Genomic DNA, 7,480 nt, shown 5'->3' on the forward strand with positions numbered 1-7,480 from the left:
GACGCGCACTGACCTCCAGGAGGCAGATGCTCAATGCAGGAACTGCCCCCTGGTGGTCAGTGCACTCCCACAGGGGGAGCGCTGCTCAGCCAGAAGCTGGGCTCACAGCTGGCAAGTGCAGTGGCAGTGGTGGGAGCCTCTCCCGCCTCCGCGGCAGCACTAAGTGCTGATGGCTTAGGCCCAGAGGGAGCAGGCCTAAGCCATCAGTCGGACATCCCCCAAGAGCTCCCAGACTGCGAGAGGGTGTAGGCTGGGCTGAGGGACCCCTCCCCACTGCACGAATTTTGTGCACAGGGCCTCTAGTATATAAAAAGATGCTAAAACTCATTTATAATTAAAGAAATGCAAATAAAAAGATAAAATTTTCCTGTAAATTGGCAAAAATTAAAATGATTATGCCAATATTGGTGAAATTAGGGGTGAAAAGCATGTTCTTACATTATAATATTTTGGGAGAATCTATCATTTTAATTTCATAATTTAGCAAGTACTAGTAGGTACCAGCATGGGTTGTGTGAATATGAACAAGAATACAATGTCATTTGTAGTTTTAAATATGGAATCAAGGGCATATTATGCAAACTATTAAAAATTGAGGAATACTTACATTAATCAGTTTTAGAAAATATCCATGATACATTGTTAAGCAAAAAGAGGCAGTTTAGAAAATATAGTACAATAACATTTTAAGAACCTGTAATGTGGAACTTGCATATGTGTGTTTAGATATTACATATAGATGAATAGATGGTAATAGATTTTTATTAGTTTCCTACTGTTCCTGTGATGAATTACCACTAAGTTTGTGGCTTGAAACAACACATAGTTATTATTTTACTGTTCTGGAGACAGAAATTTAAAAATGGGTCTTGCTGGAATGAGATTGGAAATAGGGCAAGGAATTTGGCTCTTGCCATTTGTATTCAGCAGCGTATTGGAGGTTCTTCCTAGTGCATTAAGGCAAGAGAAAGAAACAAAAGACATCTACATTGGGAAAAGACTTTTAAAATCCTCATTATTCAGAAATGACATCAGTGAATATAACTTCTATGGAATTGTCCAAAAACATAATAAAACTAACAAGTGAATTTAGCAAGATTACAAAATACACAGGCAATATTTAAAAATTAATTGTATTTTTATATATGAGCAATTATAAAATGAAAAATTATAAAATTTTTAAATGAACAATTATAAAATTTTAAAAATATACTAAGGCATCAAAAATACAAAATATTTTGGAAAATACTTTATAAATATCTTACAAAAGATGTGTAAGTCTTCTGCATTGGAAAGCATAAAACGTTACTCAGAAAAATTATAGAGTTCCTAAATAAATGAAGAGATATATTAGTTCATAGATCGGAAATCTCAGTATCATTGGATGTTAGTTCTCTCCAAATAAGCCTCTACACTCAATGAAATCCCTATTAAAAATACCAGGAGTATTTGTGAAGAAATATACATTAGCTGATTCTAAAATTTACATAGAAATACAAAGGATCCAGAATAGCCAAAATAATCTTGAAAAACAAGCAGAGTTGGTAGGATTACACTGCCTGATTTCAAGACTTACTCCTTAAAGCTTAAATCAAGACAGTGTGATATTGGCATAATGATAAACGTATAGGTCAAAGGAACAGAATGGAAATAGTCTTATATATATGATCAATTGATTTTGACCAAGGTACCCCAATGGGGAAAAAGCAGATCTTTTAAAACAAATATTGCTAGAAAAATTGGGTATCCATATAAAAAATACACTTAAATCCCTATCTCACTACATACACAAATGTAAACCTAAATGTAAAAGCCAGAACCAGAAACCTTTTAGAAAGGAAACACAGGAGAACATCTTAGCAATTTTGGAGTAGACAGACTTTTTTTTTTTTTTTTTTTGGATAGGGCACAAAAAGTGCTAACCATTAAAAAAAAAAGACTAATGAATTTTTTATCATCAAAAATTTATATTCATCAAAAGGTGTTATTTTAAAAATGAAAGACAAGCTATAGACTGGGGAAAATATTCATAGCTCATAATTCTGACATAGGACTTATATCTAGAATATAAAAAAGGAACTGTAAATTAATATTTAAAAAATGAAGCTAGACTTCATTGAAATTAAAAACGTCTGCTCTGTGAAAGGCAATGTCAAATGAATGAGAAGATAAGCCATAGAGTGGGAGAAAATATCTGCAAAAGAAACATCTGTTAAAGGGCTGTTGCATGAAGTATACAGACAACTCTTAAAACTCAACGATAAGAAAACAACCCAGTTAAAAAATGGACCAAAGACCTTAACAGCCACCTCACAGAAGAAGATACACAGATGGCCAATAAGCATAGGAAAAGACGTGCCACGTCATGGCGGTGTGGGTGTTTCATGAATATAGAGTTGCATTAAGAAGTTCTAGAGATGGATGGGGGTGATGGCTGCAGCAATGCCACTGAGCTGTGCACTTACAAATGTTAAAAATGGTAGAGTTCATGTTCTCTATGCTTTGCCACAATAAAAAAAAACAAAAACATTAAAATGAACCCTGAAGATCTGTATATTTTATTGGGTGGGAAACATACCTCAGTTTAAAACATTTTTTAAAAGAGAGGAAAAATGCTGACTACACAAAACAAGCAAACAAAAATCGATTCCAAGGCTTTAAAGCTCCCCAAGTAATTCAACTAAACTGAATATTCAGCGGAGGCTGAGAAATACTTTAATGGTTCTGGTATGATGGAGTTCCTTGGGGAAAACGTTTGCCAGTTGGCCCATCTGTACACTGTACTGTGCATTTCAAAGCTGGATTCCTCGGTACCCATAGCGGAAAACCACCCTGGTAACTTCACAGCTTTTTGCAAAGGACGAGTGAAGGGTAAATGTAAGCAGGGCAGCCTTTGGGCTTGTCTGGGGAATTTCTGGAGTTTGCTTGGAGACAGCGGCAGCCAGGTGAGGCACCTTCCCCTTTATCTTCCCTGGACAGGCTCTGGTTTTTAATATGGCACATGTGAGCCTGGAGTGATGAGAAACCCTGTGGGTCTTTTGTGGCAATCTCCTTTGATCTGATCATCTTTGTTATCTGCATCATCGTTTCCTTCTAACCATGTGCTGGAGGCAACCAGGAGGGCAATTCAAATAATCCCTTAGTGGATAGACGAATATCAACCAGCCAGACTGATTCATTCATTCAGACTCAGACTCTGAAACTGTCCTACTTAATAATCTGTACATTGCAGGTACGTACAATGCAGCCAGGATTTTAGCATGAAAGTCTGGTTGTTGATGGCTCAGAGTCAAAAATAATTATTTTATTGTTCACATCTTTGGATTGCACTCCTCTGTGTGCTATTGTGAAAACTGGAGGAGTCTGTATTATACTGATGGGTATCTGTCAGCTGGTTTGTTTATTTCATCCTGTAAGCCTCTAGTACTTGCTTCTCTGGTCCCTTCCTGGTCTTCTTTCTATTTGGAGGGAGGGAAAAAATCACTGTCCTGGCCACTAAGAGACATATTCCTGAGTCTGGACATTCTCTTCTGGATACCTCCTCTCCATCAAGGCGCTGACACCTGGCTCTGTGTGAATAGGGCTGAGATTCTCCTTGTTATTCTTATCAGAAAGTTCAAGTCCTGCTTATCCACCCACCCACTGTCTGCTCCCAGCAGGTTCACTGTTCACAGCGAGCCTCTTATGATGGCTTCGCTCTGTCCACAATTCCCAAACACAGGCATCCTCCGTGTAGCCCAGAGAGCAGCTTGCTTGCAATCAATGCAAATTACACAGACATAATTGTAGACATAATTCAAGAACTTCTTGACTTTAAGGCAGGATCAAGGGCTTTCTTTGTTCAGTTCCGTTTGCAGATGACATTGTCCTTGAAGAAGGAGCATCTGCGCCCTGAGCACGATCTGGTTTCTTCTGTGGCTTGTGCTTGTAATGTTCTGGCACACGTTCAGGACTCGGGACCTGCTTAGTATTCCAGAGGGCATCTCTGTGCTGGTGATTTTCATATCGTGGAACAATGTTCCTCTTGTAGGCTTGGAAAGAATTCAGCAGGAGCTCACATTTATTGAACAAAAATATGGTAAAAACAGAGTTGCCGGCCCTGGCTGGGGTTTCTCAGTGGTTAGAGCGTCGGCCGGTGCACCGAAGGCTCACTGGTTCCATTTCTAGTCAAGGGCCCCCACAGGAGGCAGCTGATCAATGACTCTCTGTTGTCATTGATGTTTCTATCTCTCTCCCTCTCTCTTCCTCTATGAAATCAATAAAAAAAATATTTTTTAAAAAATGTACCTTAGGAGGATTTTATTGGTACCTCACATTAGATTTTGTCCTATGTTATCTAATTAATCTGAAAAATTGAAATGTTGAAACAGCTGTACAGTCTTTTACATGAGCAAGAGAATTCTTGGTTCCAGTTTTTGAAGGAAAAAAAAATCTGATCTATTTTGTTCAGCAGGCTGGATTATATTCCTTATACACATTGATCCTTGTGAAAACTAAAATCTTTGTTAAAAATGTGCTAAATGTTTCAGGAATTTAAAAAGCGTATATACCTTCTATATTCACTATTCATGTGAAACTTTCAAGAAACCATCTGAAGTTGGTTGAATAAGTGATACTCTCTCCATTGTTAAGTGAGAAGAAAATGAGCAGTTACATATGTTGCCTGAGACCAGTGACCTGTTGGGAATGTCGCTAACAGAACTGGGAAGGTTGGTCACCTGGCCTGTGAAGTAGATTCCCCTGTTCATCTGAATTCCTTGATTGGTTTCTATTTTCATATTCAAGCTTGTGGGTAGAAGTTGTAAAAAAAAAAAAGGCCTGCATAGAAGAAGGAGACACATTTGTGAAGAGAGGGGAGGGGGACAAAGGAGGGGCCAGAGAACTAGGTGGAAGCAGGGGGCCTTCCTTGGCTTCCTTAAACTTTTAATAATCCCTACTGAATCTCCAAAATGCTTGGGGTGTCTATTTTTGGTGAAAACGGAATCTTCTGTCATTTTGGTGTTTCTGGGGCATTCATGTACCAATCAGTAATTAGTGGTAAACCGCTGTATGCGAACACTGCCCCTGCGTGCTGGGACGCTGGCAGGATCGAGGGCTTTCTTCGCTTAAGGCAGGGCCACTCCTCACCCTACAGAGGTCAGGATCTACTGCGGATCAGCCCCCTATGACGTCCTCTCTATGACGGCGGATGCAGGGCCATGTGACTGACATTCCCACCAGTAGGAAGAACTCACTGGGATAACAAAAAATAAGAAACTCACTCCATAAACTCACATCTATAAAATGTTTTGCACATGTTTGAAGTGTCGGGGGATTTACAGCATTTCGATCGCAGTGGTTGATGTGGTCTTAAAGAAGAAAAATTCGATAAAAACATCGAACACTTTAACACAGAGATTGCACGCTGATTGCCGAGAGGGCTACTCCAGCTTGGGTCTGTTATTCTTGTGTCTGGCCTGGTGACCTGTAGTGTTTTTGTTGTTGTTGTTTTAATTGAGTCGATCATTTTCAGCTTCTCTGTTTTTTAAAAAAATTCATTTTGGCAATGCTAGATCTGCATTGCTGCATGAAAATAATCAACCACCTTTTTTCTATGGAGCAACAGCAACTGTGCCCTTAGATGGAGCATCTGCTGTTTCATTAGCTATAAGCTACTCCCCATGGTCTATCTCTGAAGCTGATCTACGTTGCCACTTGCACATATTTCTCCTAGAAAAGAAAATGCCTCGCTATACCCCTATCTCCACTGAATGTGGGGAAAATGTGCTTGATCCAGACACAATGGAAGAGCTGATCTTTCTCTGATGAAATGAAGAATATCCTTCCATATGTAATATGCAAATAAAAGATGTCCATATTAAAAGAACCACAACTTAAGAGGTTGCAAGATATGAAATAAACCATATGAAACCATTATGAAGTAAACTCTTCTAAGATCTATGACTGGTATATGGAGAAGATGAGAAATGAAAAACTTAACATGAAAATAGGATTGCAATGTCAACAAAATATTGTTTTTGAATATAAATAAAATATCTGATATTATAAATGAGGTTATATAGTAAGTGAAAAAATGCCCACACAGCAAAAGCTTTTGTAGCTGGCAAGTTTCTAAGAGAGCATCACAGAATTGCAGCAGAAATTGTGTTCTGCACAGAGACAAGCATTTGTAAGTTTGTCTTACTAGAAATACTGTTGACCCGCGTATTGAAGTCATGTCTTAGCACTTACAGACAAGTTGAATAAAAGAAGTTTAATAGGTTGTAGCATTTCCTATGGCAGATGAGGCGAGCTCAGACATAAATATCACAGTGAGCTATATTGAGTTGGTGAGATTGATGAGAATTTTCATGTGTCAGAAGATGAGAGGCTCTGATTGAAACTCAGCCAATGACTTATCTTTGTCTGCAAGAAAATGACAAAATGTTATACAGTTGATCAAAATAAGTCAGTGTGATGCAATGGGCAGTCTTGATGTGAAAACTTAAAGGAAGGAACATTTTCTAAGAATTTAGGTGTTCCGATTACATCATCTTGCCAGGAATTGCTTTGTGCCAAATAATTTAAAATGTAATCTGCCATAACTGTGCTATATCATCACCGTGAACTAGAGAAAATCCAGACAGTCCAGGGTTTCTTTGTATGAATTATATGTGCAGGATGGCAACCTGCGGTGGTACGTGGACTTCTGTGGCTCATGCAGAGAGAGATTTTGGACACTTTTGTCACTCGATCTCTCAACAGTGAGGAGTGGATCAAAGTCTTGGCCTTTGTGGTTGATGTTGGAACTTATCAAGTTTGAGTAGTTCTCTGCAAAGGCATTCATAAACAGCTACACCAATCAATGTGTGCTTCAGTTTGCTCCCGTGACGTGAAATTGTGTCTTTAAGAAACTAATTCGGCAAGGAATAATCTGGCTCATTTTCCTGAAATGAAAATCATGGCTTGAACTACATTACCAAAGCTGTACAGTTGAAAATAAAATTTCAAAAAGATTCTCTGATTTTTAACTTTATGAAAGTAAATGAACATTGCAATGTTAGAAAGCTTACCTTTATAATTTGGCATTAATAAAATGAAAAAAGAGCTAAAAGTTATTGAACTCCAAAGCAATTAAGTAACTGAAAACTGAGTATAACGATGCTGGGATGCCAGGACTGAATTTGTCTCTAGATAACAACCATTGTACAGAGTCTGTACATGTTGAGTAACACCAATGTTGATAAACTCCATTTCTGCATAAGAAACTGAGTAAATCAAATTATCGCGCCCAGTTGAAGGATTTGTAGTTGAGGTTAATATGGCCTGATGGTGACCATTACACTGAGTGGCCAGATTATTATGATCTCTGAACGCATAATAATCTGGCCACTCAGTGTATATCCTATATAATAAAGGGCTAATATGCAAATTGTCCCCTTGACCAGGAGTTCGACCAGCAGGCAGGCCAGCCAACCCATGTCCCCTCCCCCTGGCCAGG

The sequence above is a fragment of the Cnephaeus nilssonii genome (genome assembly GCF_951640355.1).
Source record: "Cnephaeus nilssonii genome assembly, chromosome: 16".
In the NCBI taxonomy this organism is placed as follows: domain Eukaryota; kingdom Metazoa; phylum Chordata; class Mammalia; order Chiroptera; family Vespertilionidae; genus Cnephaeus; species Cnephaeus nilssonii.